This window comes from Triturus cristatus, chromosome 10 (assembly GCF_964204655.1).
Source record: "Triturus cristatus chromosome 10, aTriCri1.1, whole genome shotgun sequence".
Taxonomy (NCBI): domain Eukaryota; kingdom Metazoa; phylum Chordata; class Amphibia; order Caudata; family Salamandridae; genus Triturus; species Triturus cristatus.
In genome coordinates, this window is record NC_140593.1 from 1,019,980,635 (window position 1) to 1,019,996,194 (window position 15,560).

Genomic DNA, 15,560 nt, shown 5'->3' on the forward strand with positions numbered 1-15,560 from the left:
GCAAATGTACCACACAAGTACAGGGGTAGTTTCAGATGGTCATCTCAATATTGACTCACCGCAAAGTCTCACCATGAAAACATACAAGGAACAGTGAAAAAACTTCTAGCGTGCAAGTCAAACATCCAGGTGAATTGTTGAAAGTCCTATTGGAGAAGTGACATTATACATACCTCACATGTAAGACTTGGGATGCCCCAGTTGCACACACTGAGGATTTTCACATCTTGTTTTTGTACAATAACCTAAGCTATTTTTAACACTGGCGGCAGCTGAATAACTTTTGCGTAATAGTTGAAGTTAACGTGTGTTGCTTTAGGTCAAAGGTTGCATCCTGCCACTGCACATGGGCTTCTAGAAACAGACCACAGGCCGGTGCAGAGGTGCGCACTCTTTAGGAGCGCTTTGTTCCAGACAGACTCCTCCATTGACTGCTTTAGTTCTCAACCCATGATGAAGGGATGGACTTGTGCTAAAGAAGCACAGCTTTTGCCTTTGATAGATTGTCCTGAAGCTACGCTTACTGTCAGTTTTATGGTGAAGCATTTCGCTTTGTCCCAATAGTCTGCTGTAATTTTTAATTTGTTTGTTGTCTTTTGTGAAGACTGTCCCTTTTCTCTTGCTGCCGGGTGCGCCTTATATGCGGCTTTGCTGAGCCTCTCTTTAAATGTGCTGGCGTGAAGGGACGCCACTGCTAAATATAAAACAACAAAAAAGTAAATGGAGCACGGTGAGCCTAAATCGGGCGCCGCGCTCCGAATTAAAGTAAGACAGCACTGTAAAAAAAAAAAAAAAAGCCAGCGAATGGTGCGCGCGAGAGCGACCACCAGGGCTTGATAATTTAAAACACGTTGCCCCTGAGATGCTGGAGCTGTTGTTGTGCGCGCGCGGTTGCAAGCAGCAGCATATGTTTCCAATTATCGCGCCCGCATCTGGGCACGATAATTGGAAACATATGCTGCTGCTGCGCGTAACCGCAAGCATTAGGCCGTGGGCGTGCACATGGGTGGGACAAGAAGAGGCTTTGGACAATTGCGTGCTGTCTTTGTTAAAAAGATGCACGCAAAGGCGAATAGCCTGGGGCAAAACTACAAGCACACGCGCGAGCGTGAGGTGGATTTCGGAAAGCCCTTACTTAAGGTTGAGCGGAGCAGCGCATGCGCGCTACACTAGGCTCGACTAAAAGAGTACCTGCTGGCCAGTGAAAGGACAATGGCCACAAGAAGCAATACTTGGTCCATGCTCCACAGCATGGACGAAGACCAGAAGACATCGAAGCCCAGGAGGAAGCTGGATGCCAGGAGGAGAAGCTGACCAATTGGAAGCAAGAGTGACGTGGAGCCAACCAATGATATGTAAAGGTAAGTAAGCGGAGGGCTTTAAGTCCACATTAAGACATTTATTAGGACAATAGCTTTCACTGACAGTGCATGCGCGCGGTGGGCAAGACCTAAAAATGAGCCAAGAAAGTGGCAGTTCTGGTGGTCTACCTGGTTGTCACAGGACCTCATTTCGCTGACGAGAAACACACAATACCCAAACTGCCAAATCAATCAATTCTCGATTTGTGGGCTGTGTTTATTCCAGTTTTGCATAATTATTTTTAATTCGCCTCGCCATACTACAGATCAAAAAAACTCACACAACACTAGTTCTTGCTACTGAGACAAACAGTGCTGTGCTCTATCTAGTAAGCTAATGCACTGAGAAATACAGTGCAGTACAACTAGCTACAGATCCTGCATGGTGATCTCTATGGTGGTATCTTGACTGTATTTTACTGACCCATCCTGTACCTTTTTGTCCATGCCAGTAAAACACCGGAAAAGCAGTGAAGTTCAGTTTCATTTTCCCTTTTTAAATAGAAATCTACCACAGCTGACTCATGAAGAAATCATTTAAAATTATTTGAGATCCTTCAAAATTATTACTTGATGGTTATTAAGGATAATTGCCATGTTATAAAAGCAGATTGAGAATTTTTTACAAATTAATTTTCATCTAGCAGCTCTTTTCCCTTCCAGAATACCAAAACGTAAACAAATGGCCGATCTTTTTTTCTTCTTTTTTATAAAGGTGGCAACCGTAACTACATCTCTGTAGCCAGAGTTATGCACTGTTTCACTAAATATCCAGTGTGAAATAGGCCAGGTGAAACTGCAAATCTCCTGCAAAAACACAAAAATAGGCTAGCAAAATTGTGACCTTACACAAATATGTCCCTGCAACAATATTGATCTGTATTTGCACTGAAATCCAATCATACTCAAGTCCCCACATCATTTAAGACTGGGTTCATTTAGTAGTCTAATTCCAACCTTAGCTTATTTGAGGTCAAGTGCGTGATAGTGGCAGTAGGCGCAGGTCGACATTTTTGCCTGGCAGTGCCAATCAATGCAAGGTTAAGAATTTGGTGGTGCAGCTTTTTGGGAAAATATGATTTTGCAGTTTGTCTTTACATGCTACCAGTGAGGACCCCATGTGCAGTACAGGGGTCAAGCAACTGGAACAAACAGTGCCCTCCTCCAGCTAATGAGGCAGAGCATGCAGGGCTCTAGTTACTGAAACAGAGAAGTGCAGAGGCAACTAAGACAAGCAGGACATTGCTTTATCTGCTGGAACAAACAGTACAAAGACTTCCTGATTGGTCATTTAGCCTTTCTGACTGTGCCATGGCTCTCTCTCTTACTGTATATCTAGTATTCCTACCACCTCTCTCACTACACCGCCAGATCATGAGGGCTCTTGGGGTCATCCTTTCTCCTCTACAGCCTCTGCTCACCTACAGACCCTCATCGTGCTGGATAGCCATCAGGTTCCCTTGTTTCTTTCCACTGTACTCAATTTAACTTGTCTTTTCCAGTGGTGCATGTGCTCCGGGTGCCCTCAGAGCACCCCAAAAGAGAGTCGAACTACAACTCAGAGAAAGTGGGAGAGCAACAGAGAAAGCTACCACTCAAACTGACCAGCTTGTAGGCCTTTGCAGGATGGATCTAGAACTGGCACATGCATTCCTGATAGTATTGAATTCCTCAGTAGGAAAGGCAAATTTGAATTTAGCAGTACAAAAGGCATTTTCACTATGGTAGGTTTTATCATCATGGGTACAACATGAAACTGGAATGTGCAGAACATGGTTCCAGTTTTCCAGTTCATGTTTCCAGCTGGGGCTGTGTGGTTAAAATGTAGACAAACGATATTGAGGGATACAACAATGGTGGTTGGTAAAGAAAAATAATATTACCCACCTCATCATAATACAAAAACTAGAGGGATGGGTGGAAACACCTTTCTAGTTTTAGATGGAAAACACCTGAACATACAGCCACACTGACTTTGGATCCCAATGAATAAGTCATCATGATCAACCCTAGATCTTCGTCTGTATTTACCGGGGGAAGTCAACCCCCACCCCCGCCACCCCATTAGAGAAACTTTACAGATGTTCAACCAAAGATGAGGCCTTCAACAAACGCATTGTTGAAGAATTCGGAATGAACTAATTCATGGTCATCTGTCAACAAGACAGTGGGGGCTCTACAAGGGTATACTCCCCATTCAAGAAGAATGCTATCTTGTCACCATCCAATTACTGAAGGAGCTAGATCAATGATATCTTATATCTGTAATCTGATGCAGATCAATTACAAGAGGTGACAAACCTGTACTTTCTTTTGAGTCCCACACAATGGAAAACGAGTTTTGTAATATGATCTGATCTATTGGGTTCTGACAGTCAAAAATAAAGATAATCTATTTTGAAGCACCTTCCAGAAAAGCAACTTTTCAAGATCGCTCAAGTGGACTGTGAAGGTTTAGAGTATCAAATACCCCGGATGAATCTAGTTAAACCATGGTATGGGCAACATTTGCTATCGCCCATGGATCATCTAAAAGGACATGGACAACTGTGTGACCTGACCAAAGGTCTACTGATTGAGACAGTATACCATAATGCACCTTTATGCTTTAATATATGTATTTATATGCTTTTTGCACGTATGTAAGAGGTATTTGTATATAGTACAAATATAGCCAAAACCCAAAGGTGCGCTGTACAGGGTCAAAGACAGAGATAGAGCCTCCTTAGCCCATCCAGTGTACTGAGATTTCTTCAGGCATTCCAAGCGCCCACCTCCCACTTGAAATAACGTTCGTCCAGCACAAGACTCCTAAACCAGCTTTGCCACACCGGTCCTCCTCTGCTTCTAGCAAGCTAGTCTCCCTGGAGTCTTTACCTGCTAAATACCTTCAATAAGAAAATATATTCTGAGATATTTTTCTACTGCTATAACCCTCAATGGAAATTTAGAATTATTACCCTAAGATAGTGATCATCTTTTATTCTGGTCAGGGTACTATTGCTTTATTTTGTTTCTAAGCATTGTCTAGAGGTAAAAAATAAATAATTGAAACGTTGTTATTTTTGCCGCATTTGTTTGTGTAGCGAGTACCCTCATTCTTATTTCTTGTGATGATGTGAATTGTGCATTGTTTAGTCTGGTATCCCAATCACCTCCTTAAAGATTAAGCCTGGACCTTGGTAAACTACCAAATGATTACCATTGGTACCTTAGGGAACCTTCATTCATTTATGTATTTGATTCAAATGTGTCTGGGTGCTGTTGGACCACAGGATTTTAGGTCGAGCATTCGAGACCTCTTGTATATACTTTAGTATATTTACTTTAGTATATACTTATATGTGTATGTACTTTGTAGGCTCTGGATATCAGCCCTAGGACTGGTCTGCTTCTGCTTAGGGACTTTTTTCTGATCAACTGCCTCTATTTAACAGTCTAGATAGAAAGTGACCAGCAGAGGTCAGTAAAATACCAGAATTGCTTTCTGCTGAGGGACTTTCTGTTTTTTTTTTTTTCTGGCCACTGCCTCTATTTAACTTTCTTGATAGAAAACGACCAGCAGAGGTTAGTAAAATACCAGAATCCCTTTAGCATTCTCTAGATTCCAGTCCATAGAAATTGTCTTCCAAGAGCACCCGTGGACAATATCTTTTTCAAATCTTGTATTTTCAGTGATATGACGACCGAAGGCCCTGCTTTTATATTAAAAACAGAGCTTTGGAATATACCATTTCCAGCTGAAAGGCAATATTTCTCTCTGTGGGTTCCCATACCTGGCGTGTCACGCAGTTTTGTGCTTACTTTCCCTCCATGTTAAAGAACAGTAGATGTTTCAGCACCCAGGCTAATGTGCTGCATACCTAAATACATATAAGGTCCCAAAGGCGACACCGAATGCATTTCAAATGCTTGTTTGGATTGGTTGCAAGCATGTGAGGTTGGAAGGGGTAGAAGCCAAGATGGCTGTCTGAGAGGATGCACCTCAAGCTCAACTCGGACAAGACCGAAGTGCTCATCCTGGGACCCTCCCCCTCAGCCTGTGATAACTCCTGATGGCCCGCCCCACTGGGATCCCCTCCCACCCCCACGGACCACGCAAGTAACCTCGGAATCATACTGGACTCCTCGCTCACAATGAATCACCAGATCAACGCCATTTCCTCATCACGCACTCATCACCACTAGACTCGACTAGGGCAACACACTCTACGCTGGCGTCACCCACTAACAGCTCAAGAAACTTCAGAACGTACAAAACGCCACACTAGACAGGTCCTCAACATCCCCCGCCACATAACAAAGCACCTCTGACAACTCCACTGGCTCTCAGTCAACAAGAAAATCACCTTAAGGCTCCCCACACATGCCTACAAAGCTCTCCACAACGAAGGACCAGCATATCTGAACCACGGCTCTGCCCATCTTGCCCTGGCCCCCGTCCCACGGATTCACAAGACCAGAACTGAAGGAAGATCCTTCTCCTACCTCGCCCCCAAGACCTGGAACAGCATGCCCGTCGACCTCAGGCAATCCCTGTTGTTGACCCAATTCAGGAAGGATCTCAAGACCTGGCTCTTTGTTAGAACTTCCATGCCCAGACGGATCAGCAGACCCTCCCCTGCTCCTTGAGACCCTCACGGGTGAGTAGCCGTGCTTTACAAACTCCTAATTTATTGACCTCTCTACAGTTCTGACAACTGCCACAAATGGGACTCCCCCTCGGCCCCACCCATAGCAATAAAGGGCTGATCAGAGCCCAAAGGAGTGACCCCCCACTCAGGGGACAAAGGTGAAGGGGCGCCATGGCCCCACGGGTGCGGCACAGGGAATGGCTGTGATAGCTGGAATTGGTGCCTGGGACACAGAAGAGCTGGAGGGGACGCTGCAGAGACAGAGGGCCAGCAGCAAATTCAACTGTTGCGCCTCGTCGTCGGTGTCTGCAGGGGCTACCGTAATGCAGAGGAGAAGCGGAGGATGGGGTGACACTGATCCTCCCCCTGACACACGCATACATGTGATAGAAGGATATAAGCAGAGCATCATACAGTGTCGAGAGGTCTGCAGGGTGAGCGAGGCAGCGATGCAGACCCCAATTAGAGCGTGAGGGGCCACACTATTAACTAGAGGCAGAACTTGCGGCCTAATGGCCCTGGGGCGATTGGAAGTGACACAGAGCATTGGAATGGGATTCTCATCACCTACTGAGACTCCCGTAATGGCGAAAATTATCGCCCTCTGATGTTGAGCCCCCCCTGGCTGGAGTAAAATAGTCCAGGGGATTTCCCTAATATCCCGAGGGAGGCCTAGGAACAGAGGCCTAAACATTTGTGCTCATAGGAAGGGATAGGGCTGCACCCCCACCTGCCCTTTGTCTTTAAGCTCCTCTAAACAAGCGGAAAAGCTGCTGCTGGGTCCTTTACATGGGGGGCCCTTCTGTGAGGAACCAAGGGGATGATTCTCAGATATAATCCTTTGCCCATGCTTAGCCTGCTCCCATTGGATGCACATAGCAGTCTGAAACATCATATGAACCTCTGGGGCCAGATCGAACGATTGCTGGGGTAGTTCCTTCTGCAGTGCACCCTGCCACGGCACACAGTACAGCACACAGTATACCCAACCTGCTCGAGAAGTACATCGCAGGGGCCAGCCCGATTTGCCCCAGGCCTGATAGCAAACACTGACAGCTGCAGATACCGTCAAAACCCAAAGGGGGCCGGGCACAGCCTCTGAGACTCTCCACCCTATCGAAGAGGGACTGACTAGAATGGTACAGAGCCAAACCTGGGGGACCCCACACCCCCAACGTATCTGGATATCAAACATCTGACCCTGGAAGGCAACAAGGCCATCACAGAGAAAATAGATGGGGTGGCCACCATGGTATCTTTACTACACCAAATTTTGGACAAGATATGGGAGGTGTGAATGACTTGGGAACTAGAGCTGATGGTACAGATGAGACACTGAGGGTACATACTGGTCAGCTAGCTGGTCAGTAGAGGTGCCTGCAGGCTCAGGAGGCCAAACTGGCAGATTTGGAAGACAGGTCTCGGTGCAACACTGGATACATATTTGGATTGCCTGAGGGAATGGAGACCACCCCAGTGGAATAGTTTCTAGAATCTTGGCTACCCACAGTGTTGCCCAGGTTGGGGGGTGAGGGGGTGCTGCTGGGGTGCTGCTGGTGAACAGGGCCAATAGAACCCTGAGCAGCAAGTCCAAGCCAGGGGCCCCACCATGCCCGCTGATAGCCCGAATGCTGCGATACAAAGATAATATAGGCATATTAGCAGGGACACGACAAGGCAATGTGGTGGTCAAGGAATCGAAACTCCTTCTACCCAGGCTACGGTATAGCAACCCAAAAGAGGCAGAGGTCATTCATGGAGGTGAAGTGGAAATTGGGTGACCGACATCTGGTCTACACACTACTGCAGCTGGCGCACCTAAGAGTGGATCTTTAGGGGAAGAGACAATTGTTTGATCCTGCTAAGGACGCTATGCAATTCATCGAGAATCATTGACTGGTAATCTGAAGGGGGCTTCGCACCTCTGGATACAGGTTAATGCCAACTGAGGGGGGGGGGGTAACCGATAATACTTTGTTTAAGTCTGAGGTGAGGTACTTCACAGTAGATTGAGAAAGTTAGGCAAGTTGGTTGTGACTGAGAAGGAATACAAGTACACTCCCACTCTCCAGTGTGTGATTGAAACCTAGGGGTATAACTACCTGGGAAACCCATTAATGGGGCCGCGGTGGCACAGCACTTGGAGAGGGAAGCTTGATTGTTGTTTGTAGGGGGCTGGGATGACATCAAGTGTGTCGGTTGTGGAGGCCAAGTTAGAGTGGGTGAGGGAGGGGTAACACATGTACTCTGTTTCGATGGGGTGAACTTGTTCACAACTACTGGAGAGAGAGGCTTGGGCTACAAGCACAGCAGTGACATGTTGGCACGGTCAAGCCATGACATACAAGTGATGCACACACTACACACATGGGGGCGACAACGAAATCCTGGAATGTTAAGGGGATACAGAACCCTATCAAAAGGCAAAGAATCTGGCCCTGTGTGAGGAAACGCCAGGCATGGAGAGTGATGGTACAGGAAACACACCTGCTGCCCTAGGAACATGAGAAAATACTAACCAAATGGGCGGTAAGCTATGGTACTCCGGCTTTACCTCTTCAGCACGTAGAGTATTGATATGGATGAATGCTAGTGTTCCCCTTAAGGTGCACACTGAGCTGAAGGTGGCAGATGGCTGATATGTGGGTCTAGTGGGGGAGATAGGTGGTAAACCCATGGTACTTCTAAACACGTATGCTCCGAACGTAGACAAACCTGATTTCTTTGAGGCAGTGGCACAACTATTGACACCATACGCTCACTAGGATATTTATATAGTTGGGCGAGTGCAATTGTGTGCTTGATAGATGCCTAGAAAGTTACAGGTCTACTTCTAGACCACTTGGCAGATCCTCTAAGGTACTACTGGAGGCTATGGACACGCACAACCTTCTGGAACTATGGAGGACACAGCATGGCACAACAAGGGGTTGCTCTTTTTATTCTCCTCCACACTGGACCTTTTCTAGGATAGGCTATGTATTCACCCGCCCAGAACAAATTGCGCAATTTGGCGTCGCCCAGTACCTGGACCAAACCTTATGTGACCATGCACAGCTTGTGGTGGAATTGCAAGACCGGGCCTATGTGGCACCAGTGCCGCAGTGGTGTTTACAACCCAGGGCATTGTTAGATCAGGTGTTCCGGGAAGAAATTAGGGAGGCGGAGCGGGAGTTCTGTGCCATCATAACAGTGACAGTGGCATCGGCTGGGGTGCTCTGGGAGGCATTCAAAGTGACAGTGCGGAGGAAATGCCTGGCCATGACCTATGGGGTACGAAAATCCCTAGGGAACACAGTTACGAAATTGGAACAGCAGATAGCGTATATGAACAGGCAGGCACTGCACACTGCTGAGGTATGGGAAACACAACACAGATTGCAGGAGGAACTAGATGATGCCCGGGACACCCTTGGAAGCCTGATTACAAACAGTACACAGAAATGCAACATGAACAGGGAAAACACCCAGGACGACTTTCGACTTGGCTAGTTAACAGAGAGAAGGGCGGGAATGCTGTAATGTCCTTTACAGATATGAATGGGGTGACCCTGCTTAACCAAGAGAATATCCAGGCGTGATTTGTGGAACTTGACACAGCACTCTATGCACAAGCAAGTCAGGACGAGGAGACAGGCATAGCGACCATTTTGAACGAGGCACGCCTCCCTAACATAGATGAGGACGCAAGAGCTATGCTGAACGAAACACTTGATGAAGCGAATAGAAGATGTACCATAAAACATATGAGCACAGGAAAGACGCCAGGTACTGATGGGCTTAGTGTTGAGTTTTACCAGACATATGTGGACTTATTGTGGGTCCTGCTGCTGGCAATGGACACAGAGGCCTTTAAAATGGGTGTGCCCCCAGCATTGTTAAGGAAGGCTGATATTGTAACCCTGCCGAACCCAGGCAGAAACCCCAGACATCAATCTTACCGCCCTTCATCGATGATGAATGTAGGTGCAAAAAGTTTAGGGAACATTCTGGCGCAAAGGTTCTCAGTAGTTGCAGAGTCATACATATGGATCAATCTGGGTTTGTGGGAGGCCGTACCAGCACCACTAACATCCAGGAGGCATTTCTTATAATGGAACAGGGTATGATGGGGTAGGAGCCCTCTGCGAGGGGCAGTTGGATGCACAGAAGGCCTTCAACACTGTCATCTTGAGGTTTATGCACCTTGTGCTCCTTGGGGGTAGATTACCTGGGATGGGTGAAACTGCTATATACAGACAGCAGTGCGAGAGTGAAGGGGGGCCAGAGAATCTTGGACAGTTGGCCGGTGGAGAGGGGGACAAGTCAAGGGGGCCACCTCTTGCCGCTGATATTTGCCATGATTATTGAGCCGTTGGCTCAACTTATACATCTTAGGCGCGAGGATGCTGGGATCATGGTGGGAGGCAAGTGAGAGATCATTTCGCTATGTGCTAGTGACATTCTGCTGGCACTAAGGAACCCAATAGACACATGGGGCACTGTACACAGCACACTAATGCTCGAGGTTCCAGCTGAACGCCAATAAGTTGGTACTCTACCCAATACGAGTGGCTGTGACCGCGAATGCAAACTTACCTAATATAAAACTGCAAACAACAGCTGACAAGCGACTGGTGGTATAGCTTCGTTTGGACATGTCCGTGACCTACGCTTCAAATGTGGGTGCAGTTCTGGATGGCCTAGAAAGAAGTGTGCAAAAGTGGTTGTAATTGCCGATGTCCCTCATGGGACATATAGCCATAAGCAAAATTATCATTCTACCTCGAGCACCATATGTGCTGCAGCACATGCCAATGCGTTTTCAAGAATCATGCTTTCGCAGACTATATTAGGTACTTAGGTTGTTGGACTGGGAACATGGAAGGGTACGGACCAGCCTGGGGTTCCTGAAGTTTCCATGGGACAGCGGGGGGCTATAGGCCCCAAATTTCAGGGTCTACTACTGGGTGGTTCATCTCCAGCACACAATACCATGGTTCCAGGAGGGAATGCTGATCTTGTTGCCAGGATGCTGGCTTGCCTGACATAGCCCTGGAAGCTCCTGGCGCTGCCTCTGGCGTCACATCGCAGTAGGGTGACTCTACCAGAACAAATTTGTACATTATTACATATTTGGTAGCATACACGAGGTGGAAAAATGAGGAGTATATATTCATGCAACAGCTGATTTCTTGGTGTAGTGGGATTAGTCCCGGGATGCCCACGGTCCTCAGACGCAGGGGGAGGGAGATGCCCCACAATGCCTGTGGGATTTATATAAAGATGCTAGAATGGTGGGTTATGCGGACTTCTGCTCTAGACGGGATGTCGCAGGTAACTGTTTTCTCATGTAAGCTGGTCTGGTGGCAGCCTTCCTGAAGACCTGCGAGGGGTTCCTGGAGAAACCGGAGACGCATGTCTTCAATTAGACATAACCAGACATAGGGGGAGAGCGCAAACGTATTACACACCTATATGCCCTGCTGTCACCGGTCTCAGCCACTTGCATTATGACACAGAAAACACAATGTGAAGGCGATGTGGGAGAGCTGAGTGAGCGTGAATGGACCTTCGCGTTAGGCAATTGCAGAAGGGTGAATCGTAATGCAGGTTTGAAGTTGATTCATTACAAGTGTGTGCACAGGGATTACATCACACTGCAGTGGTAGCACAGATTGGACCTGACTAAACATGAGCACTGCCTCAGAAGAAGATCGACTACTGGGACCTATATTCATATGTGGGGGACATACCCGGGTATCAGGGTTTTTTGGAACTAATTAATCCAGGTGCTGGGGGTTCTGACTGAGCTGCTACTCTTGCCAATTATACAACTAGGTCTTTTAGGCCTGGTGACTCGATCTCAACAACTAAATAGGCAGAGAATGTATTGGAGCTAGGTCTAGCTGTGGCGAAGAAATGCATAATGTTAAGATGGATGACCAACTGATCACCCACTAGGAAACAATGGCTGTGGAAACTAGAGAGATGGGCAAGAGGGGAATGAGACATAGATTAGTGTACAGCGGGGCTGACCAAGAGGGAAGAGTGGAATGGGACCTGGTGAAGGTTCGTCTGCAGCAGGAACTTGAGGAACCTGTCGTGGATCAGGAGATGGATCCTGAAGAGGATTGATATGTGAATATGCCCGGGGGGTTGTGATGGCTTGGCATTAGCGCCTCTATGTGTACTGTATACAGCCTATTTACATTGCCTGTGTGCCATGTGCTGGTTTTTAGTGAACTATTTCTGTGGGGACTCGCCTCTTTCTCTGGATTTGTGGGGAGTGGCGGGGTGGTGGCGGATGGGGGGGGGGTGTTGCTGAGTTGTGGAGTATTCGGTCATACACATGGTTATGAGCAGTTCTCCTCATGTGCATAGGGTGGCACAGTGCTTAGGTGTGCAGGCGCCGTTCCAGATGTTCCAGTCTAGCTGGGAAACAGTACTGCCCCATTAAATGTATGGCAATACTACTGAGAACTGGCACTGCTATCCAATTAGACGTGCAGCATTCCTGCTGAGAAGTGCCAGCACCTTCTGATTAAAACTATAGTAGCCATGGAGATAAGTGCCTCTACCGCCTCATTACAGGAATATCAGTTCTATCTAGAAGTTACAGTACTGTCTCATTAAAGATAAGCAAGTTCTGCCAAGAAGCAGCAGAGCTTGCCGAGAAGTACTAGAACTGAGTGTTTAATGTTAAAAATAGGATGTGCCAAGAAGTGCAAATCTCAGTGTATTTTAATGACATGCATAATTAAAGCAGTAAATATAGTTTGGGAGTAATAGTGCTACCTTAATACTGGGAAGGCAGTCCTGGTGAGAAGTGCAAAGCTTTTCTATTGAAGGTCTAATCGTTTTGCTTAGAAAGAACTAGGGAATGAATGAATGAACTAACTTGCCATTTAAATAGTACCCTACATGTTAAAAAAGCTCCAGAGCACTTGGGATGACTTTAAAAGTGTGGACTAGGTATGACTATAGAGAGGGCTTTATCCTTCAAATGTGGGTCTGTTAAAGCATGGACCTGTCAACATTCTTGAGAGCACAGGCTTCTTAACCTGGTCAGAGTCCCTAAGGATTCTTTCCTATTTCAACTTTTGTGCACAGACATATCAGTGGGTTGTCTATTAATAAAAAATGAAAATAAATGTGGGTTGTCTATTAGTAGAGGTGAACGATCCACTGCAAGGTAGAGCCAAATGCCTTGCTCTGGCTCAGCTCGAGGTCCTCTAAGAACCTGGAGCCCAAACCCAGCTGAGCTTTTATAGGAGGCAATGTGGCTTAATGGCTACAGCTGCAAACTCTGCAATGTTGTAAACCACTTTGGAATCCTGTTCTAAGCTCATATCCTGTGAATCCCGGCAAATCACCATGTGCAGAAAAACAATGTGTAATGTAGTCTGTGTCTGAAGTGCTCTTATGGCCTTGAGCATGGTTTGCGAAATGTAAAACTGCTCTGTCACCCAAACTCTAATCTCATACACCAAACATTTAAGACAACACATTAACTTTAGATATCAGAAAGAGATACCTATCTAGTGACTTCATTGCGATGTGTGAAACTGAAATATCTGGGATCAACCCTGGCCTCCTTGCTGACCAAACTGTGTGATCCTAGGCAAATTCTTTATTTCATCAAATCTCCTTTTTGTGTATCACATAGGAGTACACCTTCCAATACGCGAGTACAGAAAGAATGCTATACAAAATCCTCCCTTGTATGTTATTTAACAGACAGCAATATACTCCATCTAGATAATAAGAATCTAGGCTACATATAGGATTTATATAGGACTCCTGACTTCCCTTTTATTTCACTAATAGCACTGTCATCAGGGCAAGGGCAGGAATGTTTCTCAGGTCATGTTTAAGCATCTACTTTTAATACATACTTATCAGATAATCTGGCGAAACACTTTAGCGAACTAAAGAATATGCTTTTGATTTTGAGGATATCTTTCATATTATAATTTTTGTTAATGTTTTATTATTTTGAACATTTATGTGGTATAGGTATCAATTTACATGGATACAGGAGAAACAATTGATGGACGGAATGCTGGACAATGCAAACATTCACCCCCAGTCACAAGGATCTCGGTTAAATCCATTATTCTTTTGCTCACCACACCACCCCAGTTTGGACCCAGCCATATGCAAATCAGTCTTGACCCTGTTCCTTGTGGGAACAGTCCAGCCCGAACTGCCAAGCCAGGTTCTCCCTGGACCAGAAATAAGCATCCTGGGACCGGTATCAGAGCATCACCCTTCATCAGCCAGGCTAGCTTGAATCCAGTGGTGTAGTGAGCACGGGACCCACGTCTGGGCATACCCTTCCCACTTAGGGCGACAAATGCAAAAGAAACAATTCCAACATATTACAATGTGCACGAAATTACAAAGTGAAGAGTGCAGAAGAACGAAACAATATCCACCCTCGAATTGATGTAACCGGGCATTCATATTCCAACATGATATTTGTTGCATGATTTACATACCAAATATCTTCAAAGCTCGGCTCGTGCATCGGCTCTTAGAGCCAGAGCCTGGTCAAGGTGGCCCGGCTCTGACTTAGTTTTCCCTGTGACTTTGTTGGCTCACCAACCTCTATCTATTAGAGAGCAACAACTGACTGTGTTGGGGGCAGATGTTTTGTAAACAGATTTTTTAATGATGTATATTTATTGTATAATTTAACTTAACTTTTATGCTTTTTTGCAAAAGCCGAATAAAGTCTGACTGACTTCTGTGCTTGTCTCATACAAGCTCTTCACATTGCTGACAAATGCCCTCGTCATGTATATCCCCTATACTTTAGTAAACTTTTTGTGTGCAGTTTTATAGAGCACGAACAAGACCCGACGGTAGCAGAGCGCTTTACATGAGCACCAATTGCGTTACAGAGGGACTCAGTCTTGTTTTTTAGGCAGGGGAGATTAAGTGATTTGCCCAGAATCACAGGATGTTGAGTGTCCCTGTCATGACTCGAACCCGGTTCCCCAGCTTCGAGGTCGACCACTGTAGCCGATGGGCCACATCCTCTCCCCAATAAAATAAGCTCAAGATTATTTTACGTTTTTTTTCTAGGATACATTAGTTACTCAGTCCTTAATAGAGTTGGCTGAAATAAAGTATCAGAATTGAAACAGACTTGCATTCAGAACTTGGGACTACGTGTGTAAATACTATGTGGGCATCTGAACCTAAATCTAAGTTCAGACCCAAGCCACGCCTGGCCTCAGATCACCTCTGCATGCGTGCGGTCTAGATTCCGCTGCGGCATGCATCGTGTTAGTAGCACTTATTACTCATGGTTTCAGAGACCCTACAAAAAGAGCTCGGTGATACCCGTGGCCATATAGAAAAGCGCAGAGGACTGAGTAAGGTCTACTTACAGCATCCAGCGTCGTAGAGCCTAGGCGTTGCGTTGGAAACGGTTGCCATGAGCAACTAGGACGCAAGATGATGACGTGACAGCGCTGAACGGAAAGCTATTTCAATTTACATATTCTGGAAGGCGTGGATATTTTGTTGAATCGCGATTCACAGCTGGCATTTTTAGTGTTTTATAAACCCCGCT